We start from the raw sequence: 23,344 nt of genomic DNA on the forward strand, positions 1-23,344 counted from the left end.
GACAATCATGAGATTTCATACTTGTCAGCTTCAATTCTCCATTTAAGGATACAAATCTTTTCATGTTAGATCCATACCCTGATGGAACCTTAATGCCGTACAGACATGCACAAAACATCCGTTTTTCTACCCTTGACAATGTGTAGCAAGCCGGAGGTAAATAAGCCTTGGCATCCTTTGCTCTTCCATCATAATTCTTCTTCAACGTATCTGTTGACTTTCCTTTTCCCTTGCTCTTCCCCTTTCCTTGTTTCGAACTCGTTTCATCTCTCTTTTCCTGTTCCTTTCCCTTTTTAACCTTTTCCTGAGCCCACAATTTTGGACGGACCCCCATCTTTTCCAAATCTAACCGTGCACCCTTTCCATCCTTTGTTTTGCTTTGAATATTCATCAGCGTTCCCACAAGAGCATCACACACATTCTTCTCTATATGCATTACATCAAGATAGTGCCTAACATCATGTTCTTCCTAGTACGAAAGCTTCCAAAAGATTGATTCTTTTTTAAAGAGAGAAGTTGAGTCCGAAGCTTTTTCTGTTTTCCCAAATACTGTTCGTATACCCTTAACTCGATCATAAACCTCCTCACCAATCAATGGCCTAGGCGCAGTCCCCTCTTCCGCTTTCCCATCGAAAACCTTTTTCTGCCTACGGTACGGGTGATCGCGCCTTAGCAACCTTCGAGTCCGCAGATACACCTCTTTGTGACAATTGTCAAGGTGTATGCTTGGAGTGTCATCAATACAAATGGGGCATGCTTTTTTTCCTTTGTTCTTATACCCAGACAAGTTGTCATATGCAGGAAAATCATTAACGGTCCACATAAGAGTTGCACGCAAGGTGAACATCTCATTCTTATGAGCATCAAACACGGAAACCCCTTCGTCCCACATCTTTCTCAAATCGTCAACAAGTGGCGCAAGATAAACATCTATGTCGTTTCCAGGTTGCCTTGGCCCAATTATTAGTAGTGAAAGCATTACATACTTACGTTTCATGCACAACCGAGGAGGCAAATTGTAGATCACTAAAAGTACCGGCCATGTGTTGTGCTGGGTACTAAGAGTGCCAAATGGATTCATCCCGTCCGTGCACAACTCAAGCCTTAAATTTCTGACTTCATCACAAAATTCACCAAACTTCATATCAATGTTCTTCCATTGCAGGGAGTCGGCTGGATGCTTCAGCATTCTAATTTTCTTTCTTCCCTCTGCATGCCACCTCAAGTTTTTTGCGTCTTTTGGTGTTAAGAAAAGACGCTTAAACCTTGGAATGATGGGAAGATACCACAACACCTTTGTAGGAGGTCCCTTCATACCAGCATTGCAACTCATGCGCTTGTAGCGTGACTTCTTGCGTTGGGGCACTCCTCCAATTGTTCATATTCATTTCGATAAAGAATATAATCATTAGGTCATGCATGTATCTTCTTATACTCCAAACCAAATGGACACATGAGCTTCTGTGCATAATAGTATGACTTAGGAATTTCATTCCCGTCAGGCAACATCTCACTTAACAAGGTCAACAAAGACGTAAAACTGTTGTCCATCCACCCATGCTTCGACTTAATGTTAAACAATGTTAGCACAACTGATAGTTTGGAGTATTTTTTGCACCCAGGATACAAAGGCTTTTTAGAAGCCTCAGATTACGACTCAAACACATCACCTTCAACACCACGCATCATTTCATTCACCCCTTCATCCTCCACCTCATCCACCTGATCATCATCAAATCCATCCTCATCACCATTATGAGCAATAAATTCATCATTCTTGTATTCCTCGTCCACACGAATATCATTGCTTCTATCATCATGCACATCATTCCCAATAACATCCCCACTGTACTCTCCTTCTTCACCGTGCCAAATCCACACATGGTATTTAAGCCTAAACCCACGACAAATTACATGATCTCTAATGATATCAACACTATTAACCACCTTCACATTATTACAATCAACACAAGGACAATAGAGGCAATCGAAACCCATTCTGCGCTGATAAGATGAAGCCCTCTCACAAAACTCTTGAACCCCATCAAAGAATTCCAAAGTATCACGTCTACCATACATCCAGCCACGATCCTTCTCCATTAAGTAAGTTGCCTCTAAACATGGCAACATATTACGAATAATGTATAATTGCTACATCCATTATATATGTAAATCAAATTCAAACACACACCATGCATATAACATTCATATAGATACAATAATGCATATATGCTTCCAAAGGGTCCTTATCACTCCAACCTAACCCATCCTTGAATGTTTACTCTCACTAGTGAATGTATGTCGACTTTCCGATTTTAAGGAAAATCCGGCAGCAATTCCCCCCAGTTCTCCAAGTACACGATGTAGGTAATAACTTACTCACATATGTACCAGAGAACATGGTGATCGAGGAAATGCTAAGCCAAGATATTCCTTAAAATCGAAAAAAGAAGACATACATTCACCACCTAAGTGAGAGTAAACGTTCAAGAACAGTCCCAACCGGGGACTATTCAGGACTTTCTCCTAATGAGAAAGCCTTGAACGGGTATCTAGGCATATGATGATGCAAGGATTTATATATTGTTGTATTAATTTGTCATTAAACAATACACAAGTTGTAATAGCATGAGAAAACTTTCATCATGAATCAAGAAAGAGAAACATAGACTAAGTTTATAATTCATACCACAATTGAGCTAAATTTGTAGTCTTCAAGCTAAACTTGTGCTTCAATTCACATATGAATCTATAAAAAAATTAAAAAGAAAAAACAAAAGTTAGTAAGTAATTAATACCTACATACATTGCTAAAGAATAACGCATCATTAATCAAACTAACAATTGCTAATTAATCATTGTTTATATAAATTGAACTAATATGAAGTATGAGACTACTATGTGAAGTTGGCTACCATTATAGCAAATCATACTGACTCTAAGTAGGCATTCAAGAGCTTATATAACTTGAGGATGGCACAGAAAATATATATATATATATATAAGTGTTATCATTATGGTGTCGATGGTGTCGATGCAAGCCCACCAGTTCATTAGTTATCATTATGGTGTCGATGCATGGGTTATTTATATTATTGACTATATAAGTGTTTGTTATTCAACACCATTACTCCCATTGTTGAGTTTGGTTGTTTGTTTACAACCGTTCATGAAGCTTTGTCAATTAGAATCACAACCAAAAGCATTCAATGACACAAGCTATACGATTGATAACTATTCTAATATGCACACAAGCAAGATTAATAGCCTTTAAAGCATCAACAATGAGGAAGCTGGTGTAGAGGTGGGAAATATATCGTTCGTGCAAATCATGTTTAAATGATCAGCAATTTAATTCAATTTCAGGTCTATATAAATCAATCAGCTTATAATAATAAATCAGTCAATACTAGTCATATTGAACAACGGTTCAATATGGGGTCAATTTAATAAGTGTCAAAATTAAATAATGTAATTTCCATTACAACACAGGTGATTCAGTTTCTGTAGTGGGGTGCGGTTCAGTATAAGTTACACATGTTAAAATTTGCCAATATTTTCAAGTTATGAAAGAGCCATTTGAAAAATCACAATAGTTATTCCGTTTGAGTGTTTTAACCATATCAATTAGCTACTCTCCAGGCAAGTAGATTTTGGATACAAGGGTCAAGGAAAGTTATATCCTTAAGAGCATTATATCAAACATAACTAGCATGAACTTGATTCAATTTAGCTATCTAAAAAGCCTATATCATATTTTATTGTTTCCATCAGATATATGAAATTTCAAAAGAAATAAAGACAAATATAATTTTCACTTGAACTTACAAGTGTCTAGTATATATAAGTCTCCAAGGGGGTTCATCCCATCTATCCCACCAAACACGAACAGATTCTCTCCAATTGTTGTACAAGTATGACTGTCCCTAGGAGATGGTAGAGTTCCCTTAATGCATGGCTGGCTCACTCCACGTTTGAGTATCTACAAACCAACAGCAAAAATGAGATGATGAAGAAACCTCAAAATATACATAAGGAAAAGTTAATAAATATGAAGAATAAAAAAAATGAACACATATCAAAGACTTGCATTTCCTAAGGACTGCAGTAAGCGACATTTTACAAGTGAACACATATCAAAGACAACAGCTTCACTTGAATACAACAGCAAGCTCAAAAGTCACAACAACAAGCTCAAAATTCACAAGAACAACAGACTAAGACCAACCGCCCTTCAGCCTCCTTCTGGTTCAAACCCATTTTCTCGAACTCACAACAACAGGCAAATTAACCCTAAAATTATGTAATTACAAAGAAAATCAACGACTAACCCTATATTGCGAAAGAATTCAATAGAATAAGAAGACCCAAAATACATCTTACCTCGAAGCTGCTACAATGAAGGTGAGAAAACCCTTGAATTCGCTTCAATAGATCGGGATGAGAAAGCTCTGAATGCGTTTCAATATAGGAGGGCTATGGAGAGAAAAAAGAAATTGACCTTGGCGGCAATGGAGGTGAGAAAGCTCAGAGTGCGCTTCAATGAAGGACAGTAATGGTGATGCTAGGCGAGAACGAGAGAAGGAACGAAGAACTCAATGTGGAAAAGTAGGGGAATGAATTGAAGGAATAAGAAAGGTTTCACGAAGTAATTAAACTTAGGCGATTTTCTAGGTTAAATTGCGCACCGGTTCGAACCAGTCCTAAATAATCTTTTCCCCCCAGTTTATGCTGAACCGGTGCGAAATCTCTTCCTTCCCCTATTTTTTTTTTTTTTTTTTACAAAACATTTTGGCACCGGTTCAAACCGGTGGGAAAAAACAACATTTGGCACCAGTTTATAAGGAATCGGTGGGAAAAGTAATTTTCAGAATCCCGTCCATTTCTATTCCCACCGGTTTTCAATAACCGGTGCGAAAAGGGGGGTGCGATTTTCATTTTTTCTACTAGTGAAACTTGCAAACATATAATTAAAGAATCCCTAGAATGAATAACAATCAAAATCACAAATACACAAACAAATGATCAGAAAAACCCTAAATTTCGCAATCAAAATCACAAAAAACTTGTTATAAAATCGAAAGTAAACAAAGAAATATAATGATAACAAAAATCAAACCAGAAAAACTAATTGGCAATAAATTTTCTTGAGCAATGAGCAAAGATGAGAAGTTGGATTTTGAGAAGTGCTGCGAAAATCAGAAAAATCGCAAGAGACAATTTACAAGAGGAGAGAGAAAATGTAATGAAGATAGAGAAAGTGAAAATGAAAACTGAGAAGATTGAGGGTAGTCATTAAAGTTGTGAAATTACACATTTAACCTTAATGAGGCGGGTTGATAAGAGCCGTCAGATGACCTCAATTCAAAGGTCTAGATTTGTTCTCACATAAGTTGGGATTCTCACATGATCCCATTTCTATATATATATATATATAACCCCTCCCTTATGTGAGACCAGTTTCTTATGTGAGAACAAATCTAGACCACTGATTACATTTCATTTGAAGGTTAACATTAATTGATGAGTAATGGCATTTTCGTAATATTATGTAACATATACCCTCAATCTTATTATTCACGTCATTTGTTTTATCTCCCCAAAAACATTCAGTAACCTTTCATATACCCATCTCTCTCTCTCCTCCATTGAAGCAGATTCTTAAGACTTGTTTCCTCCATTGAAGCGAAATCTAAGCTTTTTCTCTCCCATTAAAGCGACCTCTAAGCTTATTCTCCTCCATTAAAGCGATTTTTAAGGTAATCATCACATATTACAAAACATAAAAATAAAAAAATTCCAATTAAAAATGTCAAGATTAATTGAAATTCATAAATTATAACTTACTGGATTGTCGATTAGGAAGTTAATGTTGTTGATTCCGTTTTTAATTTGTGTTGTTTACTAACATCCCCTTGTTTTCTTTAGATTTCAAGATATTTTTCTCTGTTTTTTTTTAAATCACGAATTTCAATTTCACTAGTTTATCGTTAAATGCTTTTGTTAATTTAGGGTTCTTTATAGTGTAATTCGAACTTTTATTTATAATCTCTGAGGTTATGAATAGTTATAGAGATTGATTTTGTCAATTTTGGTACTTGCATTTCACTAATTTGTACTTAAATTTTGATGCACACTAAGTGTTTGACAATATTCCCCAATGAATCCTATTATTTTATCAATTTCAAATGTAGTACATATTTAATTGATGATCTTCTTATTTAATATTCCCCAAGATTGTTTTCTGTCTATGAATAAGTGATATTCTCACTTGATTCCTAATCAGGATGTTATCATTCAAAAGCATACACTCGAGCATATAATTTTCTCTTCTGACTTTTAAGTTCACCCAGATGATATTTTAGGCTAATACTTATTCATACTGCTGCTAAACTTGTGAACTTTGTTTGGTGGCAGAATGTTTTTAGGAAGTGTGAGCAAGTATAATGTCATTGCTTACATGGATAAACCGCATTTGAAGACTGATAATGAGCTGATTCACACAACAAAGGAGATAGCTCGTCGACTGGAAGAAGTATATGATCTGTTTCCTTATAATCTTGTCTATTTTATATACAGTATATATAATTAGATAAAGTAACAAACATTGCCATAAAATACTTGTTTGTTTCATGAAATTATCAGGCCTCTTGTAACTAAAGTTATAGATAATTTCTCGGATATTCTAGACTTCTAGAGCCCCTCCCCCCCCCCCCCAATCAATTTGCTGGACTTATAATAACATATATGAATTGGATGGCTTTTCTTAATCCTGTTCTACTTGTCTCAACTGAATAATTGATTAGATTTAATGGTTTTATACAATATCATTCATGCTGCTATGACGTATTCTAATTGTATTCTAATTGTATTATTGTTATGACGTACCTTCTAATTGGATGAACTAACGAGAAATGGGCAAATTACATTGTCTAAAACTGGAATTTTTGTCCAACCCTTATTCTCACATAATGTTCTTCTCAGTCAAATGCATGTATCAATGTAAGAAAGGTACAATGTGGAGGTGAGGGAGGGTCCTTGTCCTGAACACATAGTTGACGACTAGTAATATAAATTTTACCTTGAATGGCTAAAAGTTTGCTAGTTTGTTTCCTTGATAGATGAACAGTTTTGTGTGATTTTTAGGTTCAACTTAAAGAGTAAACATCTGACCACTTATGCTCTACATTTCTTAATCCTGGTGTATAGACCAAGTGGCTTCTGCTCCAGTTACTAATTATTTGCTTCAGTTTTATTAAAGTTGTAATTTAAGGGACAAGTGTCTATTTTGGTTTGTAAATTCAATTTGTAAATTCAATTTGTAAGTTACTAATTACTATTTTGTAAAGTCAATTTGTAAGTTACTAATTACTATTTTGTAAATTCAATTTCAGATACCGTTGTTTTAGCAAAAGTAATGAATTAGTATATATGTCCTGTAACTGGCACTTTTAACCAGTGACTATCTCTTTATGAAATATAAATGTCAATGAAAGATCTTATTTAGCATTTTGAGCTTCAGGCAAAAAGTACTTCAAATCATGAAAATTTTATCAACCATATGTAAATGAGATAAATGTGTGTGAATGATATTGTACTAATGTACTTCGACTATCTCTCTCAACCTCTTATCATGTCAAATGAGCAATTAATTATTTGCTCATTTGTCAAATGAGCAATTATTTTTTGCTCATTTGTCAAATGAGCAAAAAAATTCAATGCTCCTTTGTCAAATGAGAAAACTATTTAATGCTCATTTGTCAAATGAACAATTAATTATTTGCTCATTTGACTAATGAGCAATTAATTTTTTGCTCATTTGTCAAATGAGCAAAAAAATTTGCTCCTTTGTCAAATGAGCAAATTGTTTAATGCTCATTTGTCAAATGAGCAAATTGTTTAATGCTCATTTGTCAAATGAGCAAATAAAAAATATTTTTGTTCATTTGTCAAATGAGCAAAACAATTCAATGCTCCTTTCTCAAATGAGCAAAAAAATTCAATGCTCCTTTCTCAAATGATCAAACTATTTAATGCTCATTTTTCAAATGGGCAAATGATTCTTGCTCATTTTGTCAAATTAATGCTCATTTGTGAGTGTGTTTGAATGTTTTAAATACGTTAGCCTACTAGCTCAAGGGTAGAGCATTGTGCAAATGCACAAAAGATGTGGGTTCGAATCCCACGTAGGTTCATTTATGTAAGTGGAGACACAAGTTTGTATGAGAGTTTAATTGTAACAAAGTTTATATAGTTATAAATCATTTCAAACCATTTTTTTGCTCATATAATTAGTACGAATTTGATTTTTTTTTTTAATTAATTTTGTTTATTAAGATAACCTATGTAGGAATTCAACCTACATCTCCTATGCATTTGCATAGTGCTCTACCAATTGAGCTAATAGGTTCACATATGACATGTTGCAAATTTAAAATCCAACTACGCTGCAAATAGGAAATATCAGGGTTTTAGCTTTAACAAAAGTGATTGCTCATATAGTCGTACTATGTTAACTGCTATATAGGAAAGCACAGCCCTGTAATTTACAGCGTGTACAACAGCAGAAACCACATTCCAAAACTCATAAAGTTTGTAAGTCACCTCTTCCTCTCTTCACCTTCTTTGGCAAAGAAGGCTATAATAAATTAGTAAAAGTTGGACATTACTACTCTACTTGCAATGCCTATTTGTTGAACCTCATTAACATCAATTTTTATCAGCCAAGCTAGAATCACAATTCCTTTATTGATAAAAAAAACAACTTGTCAACTGATAAAATTTATAAACAAGCAAGAGAAATGCATGACTAATGACTATGCACTATACCGAATGCTCCAGGAAAATAAAAAAAACATAATCAGCATTTATTACAACTAGAATTTCAGATGCCCATAACTTTAGAGCAAGGAACAAATGAACTTGCCGCCTACCTGTATGATACAGATTAAAGTATTTGAAGTAACTCAATAGAACAGGAAAAGGCAAGAGTCCGCAAGACAATAGTTAGTTCACAAAAAATATTTGAAGAAGAGTAAAGAACATGAGAAATAATCGTGATTAACTACCACCTAATAATATTGTGCAACAGAGAAGTACTACCATAGATATAAGATTCTTTTAATAAAAAAAGAAATACAACGGATGAAACGCATGACAAATCAGAAAATGCATGCAGGCTGAGAGCCCTTGATTGATCATCTTGCTTCACATCACATGCTCCACAACTCTTTCTTCAAAGCCCATGACACAATGGTTGATGACTCTATACAGCACAAAGAGTTTCCAATTAGAATGAACACGTTTAAAATTAGAATTATAAGTTTACACAAGACATTTGTCAGCCGTCCCTCAACTATTTGAAGTTTAAACTATGAGATCTAGCACAAAATTATCATTAAACTAGCCAAGACATCACACGGCACACCAAAAGAAATATCAGACCAAGATTTAAATCACAAGCCACTATTATTGAATGCTCTCTAAATGATCATCAGTGTTTTCGGTAGCTAATCTACTTAATGTGAGGAGCTTCATACACAACAGCTACACATTAAGTCAATACACAAACCAACAAATTTAGACAGAAAAAAATTCGACAATTAACACAGGTTAATGGTGCACATACCGTATCCTGAGTGACGACCCTTCCTCTTCGCCTTCATCATACGACGAGCACGAGACCTTGAATGAATCTTGGTAGGCTTCATAATAATGAAACCATCCTTAACCAACTTTTTGATATTTTGAACTAAACAAATCAATTAAACATAAATTCCTATTCATTCATATCTTACAGTAATATAAACTTCAATTGCATAATGAAGCCATATCAACTCCAACGAACTTTACAAAACCATTACAAGATCACAAAATCATCAAGGCAAATATAACAGCATATAACTTATTCATAATATGAACTAATTCATTCAACTTGATCAATTAAATAATTTCTTCCAAAATGAAAACCGAAATTCGCAGATATATCGTCATTTGCAAATTCAAGTTTTTAGAATAAACACTAATGAAATCAATTAACAAATATAATTCACAAAAAATTACGATGTTTTCATAATACTTCCTACAATTCGATCAATAATACATTAAACGATCACTATTTTCCAGAAAAATCACATAAAAAAGCACTACATCAACTACCGTAAGAATTTATAGGGTTCTAATTTAGATAATCATCAGAAAACGTAGAAAAACAATAAAATCTGACGATCGATTGAAAATAACTAAAACAAAAAGACAACTGAAGAAAATAGAAATCAAAGAATACAGAAAGAACTTACGAGAGTTAGCCATGGAGATTTCATTGCCTGCATTAGGATCAAGCCAAACCTTACCACGACCACACTTAAGAATATCCGCGGCGAGTCGCTTCTGAAGCTTCAAAGACAATGGAGAGGAGAGATGCGTGAGAAAATGGAGAGGAGGAGAGAGAAAGGACAGAAAAGAGATGAGAATGGAGAGGAAAGAGAACGTGAGAGTGGAGATCTTAGCGGTTGGATTTCATAAAATCTGACGGTTGGTATTGGTTCTCATATAGATGCTAGTTCTCACATAAAGGGTGGTTCTCACCGGAACTCGACCCTATATATATATATATATATATATATATATATAAGTGAGAATAGGTCTATATGTGAGAACCCTATTATATATGAGAACAAATTCAACCATTGGATACCTCATGATCCAACTGTTGAGATTGCTCACATAGTAATGGCAAAAATGTAATTTACATTTTTTTGGCTCATTTTGAGCAATAATTTTAATTATTTGCTCATTTATCAGATGAGCAACAATTCTTTGTTCATTTATCAGTGTGCAAAAAAAAAATTAATTTTTTTTTAATGTTATTCTTTTTATTTGTTTTTTTTTTTCTCATTTATCAAATAAGCAACATTTATTTGTTCATTTATCAAATGAACAAATAATTTTTGTTCATTGGATAAATGAGCAAATAATATTTGCCTATTTGATAAATGAGCAATAATTCTTTGTTCATTTAAATGAGCAAACAATATTTGACTGTTTTGTTTGCCCATTTATCAAATGAGCAACTATTCTTTGTTCATTTATCAAATGAGCAACAATTCTAAAACATTCAAACTAATATGAAACCTTGAACTTACAATATCTAAAAATGTAAACAATTGTTGGACCATAAAAGACCAACCGTATACTAGTTTATATTATGCACTTCATTTTCTGCCTATTTTTAAAGTAGATAGTTCACAAGGTTAATTTAATACATGTTGTTCTGCTAATATCCTTCACAAATGAGCAAACTAAATTAAAATGAGCAAAAACACATACAATAAAAATGCATAAATGAAAATGAACATACTTATATTAGAATCTCAGAAAATTTCTCTATACTATCATCACATAATACAAACTCATTAAACAAATTTTCTGATAAGGATTCTAACCCCTTGTTTAGTCAAGATTTTAGAAAACCCACAATCTTGAAATAAAGAACCAATCTTGAAGGATTTCTTTAAGATTGAACAAAAACGAACCGATATTTCTCCTCACAAGATCACTCCTGAAACTTATGATTCGAATCCCCAAATTAATTAACCCACTCCTGGACGCTAATTATTTTGAGATTAAACTCTTAGCCTACTCCTAGACACTAAGTTTTTAATGTTCTAATCTTCAACCAACTCCTTGAATTGAAAACTAGCAAAACGTTTAAGTAAAAAGCTAAACAATGAATTTTTATTCAACTGAATTTTTGTGTATTTGTTATGTATCTACAAAGCCACGAAAATAAGCTTTTATAGGCCTCAAAAGAGGTCTCCTAGTCCTCCTAGAAGTAGAAGATCTAACCTAGATAGGATTCTAATAATCCTACATAAGATAGAATTTCAATCCTATCAAAGATAAGATTGCTAGGTAGTTTATTCCTAATCAAACTCTAACTAACTAAAAACTTTCCTAATCACCTTAGGAAGTTTATAGCAACTAAATGACAGAAAAAATAAACTTATCCTAATTGCTTAAACCAAGAAAAACCCTTTCAAGTGAAAGGTAAAAACTTGCAAGCAAAACTCTAGAAATAAACTAAGTATATAAAAAAAATCATCCTTTTAATGTCGCCGCCACCACACCACCACACGCGCCGGCTCAGGCTGCAGCTGGGTTTAAGGTGGTTCCGGGAAGGTGGCGCGTGGGCCCCATCTCGGCGCGTGGCCATTGTGCTCCTCGCCGGAAGTGAACTGCTCCATTTCTTCTTCTTTGCAAATCATGCTTCCTTCTTTCCCTAGTGAACTAGTGGACCTTTCCTTGTTTATTTCTTTGTTTGGGCAGCCCATAATGAAGCTATTTGGACCTTTTAAAAGTGTCTTGGACCCTTCAAAAGAATTAGCCTCTTGATTCACATCATTCTCCCCTTCTTCAAAAGAATTTGCCCTCAAATTCACATCATCAAAATAAGTAAAGAGGTTTTCAATGTTAAATGTAGAATCTTTATCACCACTTTCACTAGAAAAGTCTTCTTGGTACTCACCATCTTCACAATAGTTATCTTCTTTATTAATAAGACATGTCTTGGGTCCTCTATCGATCTCTTCCTTGAACATCTTTTCCCTTAGAAACAAACTTGAACTTCGGTCAACATGTGAGCACTTAGCAAGTCCTTTATGAGACAAAGGTTGTAGACTAAAAAGTTTATTTCCAACCTCCACTGAATACACATTGGTCTTTCCATAATGTTTAACCTTTCGATCAAATTGCCATGGTCTTCCCAAAAGTAAGTGACAAGCATTCATTGGAATCACATCACACCATATTTCATCTTGGTAATTTCCTATGGAGAAATTTACTAGTGTTTGCTTCTTAATTTGAAAACCCTTTGAATCATCAAGCCAATTTACTTTATATGGTTTTGCATGAACTCTCGTAGGAAGATTGAGTTTAGTAACCATCTCCGTAGAAGCCACATTAGTGCATGAAACACTATCAATTATCACCTTACATGTGGTATCACTTACTTTGCAACGAGTATGGAATAAACTTTCACGTTGAAATTTGTTAGGGTTAGCTTCGGCATGGAGGATCTTCCTTACCACAAGCACTCTTTCATCATCTTCGGGATCAATCTCATCTTTCATCATCTTCCGTTTCAACAACCTTTTCCTTTTTATCTTGAGGAACAAATTCATATTTTATTTCCTCTTCAGTCATGGCTTCATATTGCTGTATAGTAAGAGTTCTTCGACTTGGACAATCTTTAAGTTGATGTCCTCTTCCTTGGCACTTGAAGCAGCGCATTTTGTCTTCATATTTCTCCTTAGAGACATAAACTTTTTCCTTTTTCCTTTTTCCCTACCTCCTTTTCACTATTCTTCAAATTTTCAGATTTTGATGCAAAATCTTTGGAAGATTGATTATAGAACTTAGAAGTAGAACCTTGCATATAGCTTGTATTAGTACTCTTAGAAGCACTCGGTTTCTTATCTTCATTCCAATGTCTCTCAATTTTCAAGGCTAACTTGCAAACATCATTGAATGTATTGTAGGTACTTAGCTCAACTTTTTTAGCAATAGGTCGATTAAGTCCCTTTATGAACCGAGCAATGCGCATAGTTTCTTTCTCATCCAACTCACAAATAGAAGTCAAACGATCAAACTCCGTGATATATTCATTCACGCTTTTAATATCTTGAGTCAAAGTGGCCAATTTCAAGTATTGAGTTTGCTCAAAATCATGTGGAAGGTATCTAGCACGCATCTTTCTTTTCAAATCCGTCCATGTCTTGATCTTACTCTTCCCCGATCTAGCACGTCGCGCTTTCAAAGATTCAAACCATGTTCCCGCATTCTTAGTGAGTCTTATATAAGCAATTTTGAATCGTTTCACATCATCGAACCCTTTATAATCCAAAATCTTCTCTAATTGCCTCTCCCACTCAAGAAAGTCTTCGGGGCTTCCTAGACCCGTGAAGTCATCAAGCTTAAAACCCTTATCATCAATTTTAGAAGACTATTTAGGCTCATCATCACTGCTAGAAGAACTATCATCACTATCTCTATGGTTTTTCTTCTTTTTATGATCTTGAAGTAATTTTGCAAAGGCATCAAACCTTGCATCAGCACGATCAGTCATCTTTTCCTCTAAAATCTCAAATCTCTCTTCAAATCTTTCAATTAATCTGTTTAAAGCTTCTTCTCCCATGATTTATACACAAAAAAATGCGCACAAAACAAAGCAAAAAAAACCAACCAGAGTATAGCAGTAGCACGGAAGAAAATTATATGATCAAAACACCTTAAAAATACCCAAGAACACACAGGAAAATCCCAGAAAAAATCGCTGCACAATTCGAGCAAAAACGAACTAAAACAGAAGCATGTATCAATTCGGACCAAAACAGACCAGTACGCACAAAACAGACCAGTTTAATAGCAAACGATGTCTAAAAATTCTGACATTTTGCATTCCAAAAGTAAACATAAAAATAACTAGATTCAAAAAACGAATCACCTAAAAAGCTTCTGTAATGAAGGAGAACGAGCCAAAACAAGTTTGCCTTGCAAACAGAATCCTACGAGAACACAGAAGTTAGAAAACGAATTGTGACGATTCTCCCCTTTAAATCTGATACCAATTTGATGTGGATTCTAACCCCTTGTTTAGTCAAGATTTTAGAAAACCCACAATCTTGAACTAAAGAACCAATCTTGAAGGATTTCTTTAAGATTGAACAAAAACGAACCGATATTTCTCCTCACAAGATCACTCCTGAAACTTATGATTCGAATCCCAAAATTGATTAACCCACTCCTGGACGCTAATTATTTTGAGATTAAACTCTTAGCCTACTCCTAGACACTAAGTGTTTAATGTTCTAATCTTCAACCAAATCCTTGAATTGAAAACTAGCAAAACGTTTAAGTAAAAAGCTAAACAATGAATTTTTATTCAACTGAATTTTTGTGTATTTGTTATGTATCTACAAAGCCACGAAAATAAGCTTTTATAGGCCTCAAAGAGGTCTCCTAGTCCTCCTAGAAGTAGAAGATCTAACCTAGATAGGATTCTAATAATCCTACATAAGATAGAATTTCAATCCTATCAAAGATAAGATTGCTAGGTAGTTTATTCCTAATCAAACTCTAACTAACTAAAAACTTTCCTAATCACCTTAGGAAGTTTATAGCAACTAAATGACAGAAAAAATAAACTTATCCTAATTGCTTAAACCAAGAAAAACCCTTTCAAGTGAAAGGTAAAAACTTGCAAGCAAAACTCTAGAAATAAACTAAGTATATAAAAAAAATCATCCTTTTCATGTCGCCGCCACCACACCACCACACGCGCCGGCTCAGGCTGCAGCTGGGTTTAAGGTGGTTCCGGGAAGGTGGCGCGTGGGCCCCATCTCGGCGCGTGGCCATTGTGCTCCTCGCCGGAAGTGAACTGCTCCATTTCTTCTTCTTTGCAAATCATGCTTCCTTCTTTCCCTAGTGAACTAGTGGACCTTTCCTTGTTTATTTCTTTGTTTGGGCAGCCCATAATGAAGCTATTTGGACCTTTTAAAAGTGTCTTGGACCCTTCAAAAGAATTAGCCTCTTGATTCACATCATTTTTGATCGCCGAAATCTTTTAATTTCACTGGAACGCGTGACCATGATCGTCATTGAGTGGAGCTTGAAAATGACATAATTGGTCTAAATTTTGAGCTTGATTTCTTTGTTATTGATGTTGCAAAGTTAATAACAATGATGTTAATGACGATGTTGTTGATGGCGAACATATTCGTCACCGATTGGAGCTCGAAGACGCAATTATCGACCTGAATTCGAGCTTAATTTCCTTGTTTTTAATGGCTCAAAGACGTTGGTGATATGAGCACAGTATAAAGACGCCATGGTTGATTAGAAGTTGAGCTTAATTTCTTTGAAATTAATGGCATGAAGTTGATGATGTATACTGAACAATAGGTGAGAGGAGAGAGAAAGAGAAGGTTAGGAGAGAAAAAGAAAGAAATGTGGAGGTGAAATAGAGAAATAAGAGGGTTGGTTTATAATACTCTTTTGATTTTGATGTTTTAGGGAATAATCACATCCCTTAGATTTAATAATTTCAAAGGTTTAGATTTATTCTCACATAAGTTGGGGTTCTCACATAAGGGATGTGGTCTCACATGAATAAATAAATATATATATATATATATGTATATATATATATATATATGTATATATATATATATATGTATATATGTATATATATATATATATGTATATATGTATATATATATATGTATATATATATATATGTATATATATATGTATATATATATGTATATATATATATATGTATATATATGTATGCATGTATGTATATATAGAAATAGGATCATATGAGACCACCCCCCTTATGTGAGAACCCTATTATATGTGAGGACATATTACAACCGTTAGATTAATTGCATCCAATGGCTACAATTTATCCCAATCAAATGTAATTTCAAATACAATTTTCCAACGTTTTCACTCTCCTCCTTCATTCGACGCGCAATTTTTCTCTCTCCGCCTTCAATTTCTCTGCTCCCTTCTTACTGCTCTCTTCCTTTGCTTTAATTCTTCATCAATTCTGCTTCTAAGTTCATTGATTCTTTGTCAAGGTAATTTTTGTTGAATTTAGTTTGTTTTTCGTTGATTTTAGTTTGATTTTCGTTGATTAAAGTTTGATTTTCATTGATTAAAGTTTGATTTTCGTTGATTTTAGTTTGATTACTTAAGGTTTTTGTCAATTTTTTTTGCGATTTTGGTGATTTTCGAACTTATTAGTTGATTTTAATTTTAATTTTGCTTCATTTGTTAATTTAGGGTTCTTTATAGTGTAATTCGAACTTTTTTTTATAATTTCTGAGATTATGAATTGTTATAGAGATTGATTTTGTCAATTTTGGTACTTGCATTTCACTAATTTGTGCTTAAATTTTGATGCACACTAAGTGTTTGACAATATTCCCCAATTAATCCTATTATTTTATGAATTTCAAATGTAGTACATATTTAATTGATGATCTTCTTATTTAATATTCCCCAAGATTGTATTGAGTCTCGACTTCTAGCTTCTAGGTGTTGTGACATTTTCAGCATCAATTTCTACGGTTGTATTAATTGTGGGTTGTCTTACATGTGTCTTTAAGTTTTGTTTCCTATTGATGTATGTGGCTTGTTATCCTCATGGTGTCTTTGAACACTTGCTGGTTTGGGTCTTTTAGGATTTTTACTCTATTTTTCTTGCTATATGATATTTGACCTTTGATCACTAGTTTAATATATGATCAAATGGATATCAGTTATTAAATAGACAAAGGTATCCTGCTAGTGAACTGCCTTGCAGCAGCTTAAGCTAACTTGTAGTATAATTTCAATTCCCATTTTCAAATCTAAATTAATGCTCCAAGTTCTATAGAGGCAACCCTCTCTGCAAATTTAAGGGTACTTATTGTCTCTCCAATAGCATTAGATTCAGGATTAATATGCACAAACATCAAAGTTTTAGCTTGTCCTCCTACAAAAGAAGTTACTCATAAGTTAGCAATCAAAGATTGATCAGCCCTCCTACCAGAGAAGGATACTTGTAATTTATACTAAGTATATATTAGTACGAAAAAAAAAAATAGCCACAATGGCTTTCCAAAAAACTTCAGTAATGGAGGTACAATATACTCAAAAAAATATCTTTATTCAAATATATAAAATTGAAGTTGTGATCATGGCATCTTTTAAGCTGGTTACCTAAGGAATCCTGCAGGACTTGAGTAAGCTTGCTATTCCTGTAGGGAATATGAGCACTCTTTTAAGAAAGAGCAGAGATGACATCCCCAAGTGTAGAAAGTGATTTATTTACATGTTGGGCTTCCTTGTTTGAGAAAACGAGGACTGCTATCATGTCCTAGTTTATATGGACTATTTAATCTTCTTACTTTTTCTTGGTTGGTAGGACACTATTTTCTCACATTTAGGATCCTCTGCCTTTTGTTAGAAATGTGGTAAATCCCCCCTTCCCTCTCTTTATTTCTCTTACAAATTTGCTTCTTAATTTTATTTTTCCTTTATTTTAGTTAGCTTACATTTTTTTCGGGTTTTTTATAATTGTAGAATTGTTCAGTGTTATGGATTCTTTGGTTGCTATGGATTCTTCGGTTGCTAAAGATTATACGGATGTACCCGTGGAAAGGATAATGTACGTGTTTTCTTATTTCCTCATTTTATGTTTTCTTATTAAATGCTTGCAGATTTAATGAATTAATAAAGAAATGTTTGCTCATTTGACAAATAAGCAACTAACTATTTGCTTATTTGCTAAATGAGCAAAAAAAGTGATTGCTCATTTCCCAAATGATCAAAGAAATGTTTGCTTATTTTACAAATGAGTAACTAATTATTTGGTCAATTGACAAATGAGGAAACTAATGTTTGCTCATTTCACAAATGAGCAAAGAAATGTTTACCCAAAGAAATCTATCCAGAGGCCTGAAATGGTATAAAAATTGTTGTATTCCTTCCCCTAAACAATTTATATGGGAAACTATCATTGTCTCTGTTTTTCACATGCTTGCCTTTTCCTGTTTGCAAGTTGGATTGTTGCTGGAACATACTGTTGGCAACCTTGATCCTCTTCATATTGTGAATGTTGTGCCTGATGGACTGGAAATACCTAGGTTAGTATTGTTGTGTCCTTGTAGTACTTGTAAATGTAAATGTACATTCGATATGAACGCCCTTTCTGATCTTCCTCATGCTGATGGTTTTCATATTGCATTTTCGTGTCAATTATTGTATGTTTTTAGTAAGCTCTATTTGTCTTTTCCTCTCTGTATGTTGGAATGTCATCCATTCATTTTTAGTCTCTTCCACTTCAGCATCATATGCAACTTCCCATTTCCCATCATCAAATATCTTAAAATTCAAAACTTGCCTTCTTGAATTTTCTCCCACTTCTCATCCTCAGGCCACCTTTCTGTGATTTCTAAATAACCCGAGTGTTGGATAGGCAAAACATTCAACATTTTCTCCACTCTTCCATGCTCCATAACTTCCAAGGCCATCTTGAAAATCTGCACTTAATTGATCTTGCAGTATCATCACAGACTTTGTACTTTAGGCATCTGTAACCACATTCGTCTTTCCTTTGTGATACTGAATTTCAGATCTTATTATAATATTGCCAAAATCTTTAAGACTCGTTATAGCAGTCAATATTATTATTATTCTTAAAAGTACTTCGGTTTACGGGCACAGGGATCGATTGGTCAAAATCATAACTGACTATAGAACCAAAACCTCACTCAGACATGGTTGTAATGATATTTTAAAGGTAACTCTTCAATTTAGCAACCTTGCTGTTTGAATCATCTTCACTTTGCACTGAAATTATTGGTTGTTTTGGTGGGAACAACAGGCTGATATCGTGAATCTTTTGGTTAAGTACTACAAAGAAGCAAGGCATGCGGTTTATATGAATAACACAGAGGATGAGGCTAGAACTAAGAGAGATGAAAGGAGAATGGAAGAGTCCTTTACAAAACCACCAAGTTTCAAAAACATGGATTTGAAGTCTAAGACTAGGGTGGGAGGCAGATGTTGCGTATGCTTTGATCCTTTTTCCATCCAAAATGTCTCGGTTGTCATTTTCTTTTGTTTTCATGCATATCACATGACTTGTTATATGGACTTAGTCAATACATATAGTGATGAGAATGAAGCTCAGGATGGTTCCCTTGATTCTAAGTATGATGAATTTGATGACGAAGAGAATGGTGAAAGTCAGTCAGACTCCTCTTGAATGCGGTGTCAAAAATTAGTATTTAATCTTTACTAATTTGTCAAAAATGAGCAAATAATTTGTCAAAATGAGCAATTAATTTTTTGCTCATTTGTCATATGAGCAAAAAATTCAATGCTCCTTTGTCAAATGAGCAAATGATTCTTGATCATTTTGTCAAACTAATACTCATTTGTGAGTGTGTTTGAATGTTTTAAATACGTTGGCCTACTAGCTCAAGGGTAGAGCATTGTGAAAATGCACAAAAGATGTGGGTTCAAATCCCACATAGGTTCATTTGTGTAATGAGGAGACACAAGTTTGTATGAGAGTTTAATTGTAACAAAGTTTATATAGTTATAAATCATTTCAAACATTTTTTTAGCTCATATAATTTTTTGCTAATTTGATTTTCTTTATTTTTAATTAATTTTTTTAGTTATTTATAGTTATAACCTATGTAGGAATTGAACCTACATCCTATGCATTTGCATAGTGCTCTACCAGTTGAGCTAATAGGTTTTATCATATGTTATAAATAGTTTTTGCATATGTTCTAAAATTTACTGAATATGTTCCAAAATTTACAGCAACCATTCTGAAACTTTTCGCTTATGCTCTAGAATTTTCTACCTAAGCTCTAAATAAATGTCTTAAATTATTTTTCTGTTCTAAATTTTTTCACCTTATGTTGCCCAATTGATAAATTAAAAAGAGTTGTTGCTCATTTGATAAATGAGCAATGAATTGTTTACTCATTTGATAAATGAACAAAGAATTGTTGCTCATTTGATAAATAAGCAAAGAATTGTTTGCTCATTTGATAAATGAGTAAGGAATTGTTGCTCATTTGATAAATGAGTAAGGAATTGTTGCTCATTTGATAAATGAGTAAAGAATTGTTGCTCATTTGATAAATGAGCAAAGAATTGTTTGCTCATTTGATCAAAGAGCAAGAAATTGTTTTCTCATTCGATAAATGAGCAAAGAATTGTTGCTCATTTGATACATGAACAAAGAATAGTTGCTCATCACATATTATCTAAACAAGTAGCGAAGTACCTGTGAGTTTTGGACAAGAGCGTATTATCAAAAAAAAACTTTCACATTGATTTCAGAACAACATTAAGCAAATGCCTCCTCCAATACAAGATAGATATGCCATCTGCAAGTACCTGTGAGTTTTGGACAAGAACATCAATTGCAGCAAGATACGGAGCTACAATTAGGGTCTTATTAATGAAGTGAACACGATTCTGAATCTTTTTCTGTGCTACAGTCAGAGCACAACAGTATATGATTAACATCAAACCAAGATCCAAATATACTGGATCACATACCAATCAATCTAGTACTTCCAAGAAACATAGAACCCAAATGCTAAGTTTAACACAAAATTTCATACAAGTATCTAACTGCCCACCTAGTCCCTACAAGTGGTTCATAAAAGATTATGAGAAAAGGCAAGGAAACCCAAGGAAACCAATTACCACGACTAAAATACAGTCCACTACTAGAAATTCACTGATAATAGAGTACCAAGTCACAGGATTTCTAACAAGCATTTTATCAAACACCTTGTATAGCATTATCAGGATATTCATAAGTATCATAAAAATTCACTGAGTTTGTGTGCTTAGGCACTAATAATCTGTTCCACACAAACTCAGCCTAGTTTCCTCAATTCAACCCTCCAAACAACCTGAATCAGCCACCTCCATCTCACACGAACCAACAAATCATACAACAATGCATATAAATTTAGAACATTAGCATAAATATTAATTCAAAGCATGTCAAGCAAACAATAAATATTAATTCGAATAGATACAACACAATGAGACTATTATACAAAATATTAGTCAAAAATCGCCCAAATAATCATCAAAATCTTTGAAAATATTGGAGTATAAGTTACCGTTGCATTTCAGAACAAATTTCTGTACGAATTAATTGTTCTTCGCCGACCTCCATTCCAAATTTTCTTCAATTTGTTCTTCCGCCAAATTAGAGTTCGTATTTGCAAAAATTCTAATTAAATTGCCCAATTGAACTTATTTTATATAAGTTTATGAATAAAATTCGTTGAATTTGAGCAAAAATCAAAAGGAATCGATGTACTTTGCTTTGATTTAGAGCAGTTACAATGCATTTTAGAGAAAATTTAGTGATTTTAAGAGAGAAGATGAAGGAAAGTGTGAAAGTGTTTGATGAGAGAGAAAATCAGATATTTTGGGTAAAATATGAAGTTGGGAAGTTTCATTATTTATACTAATGCCATTACTTGTTCTCCGTTGATCTTAACTGTCTACTTTAATCTAATCCTACGACTTAGATTTGTTCTCATATATTAGGAGTGTTCTCACATAAAGGTGGTTCTCACCGGATCCCGACCGTTAAGTGTTCCCAAATACTTAACCGCTAAGTATTTTTGTACTTTAGATTAATATTAGTCGTAGTAGCAAGTTATTTTATTTTGGCAAAGATGTCTCAAGACGGCGTTTCGATGAAGACGAGCCAAGATGAAGACCCTTGAAGATTTGAAGATTTCAAGGGGTCATGCTAGTTGCCAAATGCATCAATTTATGTTTTATATATATTATTGTTATATATGAATGTTAGATGCATGTCTAGGATTTCATATGTTGCGACGATTAGTTAAGTTCACTTAAATCAATCAACATAGAAACCCTAGGTCCCTTAAAATATTGAGCTAAAATTTGCTGTTCCAAGAACAACACTTACCGAACTAATGCGTGTATGTGATTGGCTACGCCAAAGCGAGGCATCACTACTTCCCTAGGAATTTAAGGTATACTAGGTATACAAGTTATCTTGGTTAAGCTCAACGATATCACTAAGGAGTCCTTAGATGTCGTGGAAAAAGAGATAAAATGTCAAGAATGCATAAGATGCGACATTTTATCAAACCGAGAGTAGCTTAGAGCTATTAGCAATTGGATTGCGTACCTTAAGATATTTAATGTTAAGACAAGCCAAAGCATGCTTAACCATTTTTTTGATCTTTGAGATCTCGGAATCATTTTATTCTCGCCCAAAAGGGACAAATTTATCAATGCGTGGATAAAATGCTAAATAAGATTGAAAAATTTGCATGAACGCTTTTAAATTTAAAACTTATTGGTTTATGAATGGTTTTTCATTTAAAATTCTTTCAATTGTAGAACAATGTCTGCAAGTAACTCAAACAACAACCATGTGTGCCCGGAACTCCCCGATAAGTTAGCATTTTGCCTCAACTTGGTCAACTTTAAGGAGTGGGAGGAGGAACTCAGGAAAATTCTCCGGGATTGTTCGTTAGAGTACACTCTTGATACTCCCATTCCAAGATTCTTCTCCATGGGGATCATGACCAATGAGACTCATGAAGAATGGTATTCCAATTGCAAGAAAGTCTCATGACTCATAGCAAATTCCATCCCGGAAGATTGGAAGGAAAGCCTTTCCTCCTACCTTCCGAACATGTTCCTCAAAGCACTTGAGGACGTTGTCAATGTAAGAGTCACCAAGAGTGACAATGACAAC

At 33.9% G+C, this 23,344-nt stretch overlaps 1 long non-coding RNA gene across 1 annotated transcript; it reads right to left on the reverse strand.

Moving 5' to 3' along the window:
- Positions 1-8,802: 8,802 nt before the first annotated feature.
- LOC110685154 lies at positions 8,803-9,714 on the reverse strand. The gene is made up of 2 exons (XR_002503921.1): positions 9,629-9,714; positions 8,803-9,265 (listed from the first exon to the last, which is right to left on the reverse strand). It is a non-coding gene; the product is annotated as an uncharacterized LOC110685154 (long non-coding RNA).
- Positions 9,715-23,344: the final 13,630 nt, after the last annotated feature.

Source organism: Chenopodium quinoa, unplaced genomic scaffold, assembly GCF_001683475.1.
Source record: "Chenopodium quinoa cultivar QQ74 unplaced genomic scaffold, ASM168347v1, whole genome shotgun sequence".
Classification (NCBI taxonomy): Eukaryota; Viridiplantae; Streptophyta; class Magnoliopsida; order Caryophyllales; family Amaranthaceae; genus Chenopodium; species Chenopodium quinoa.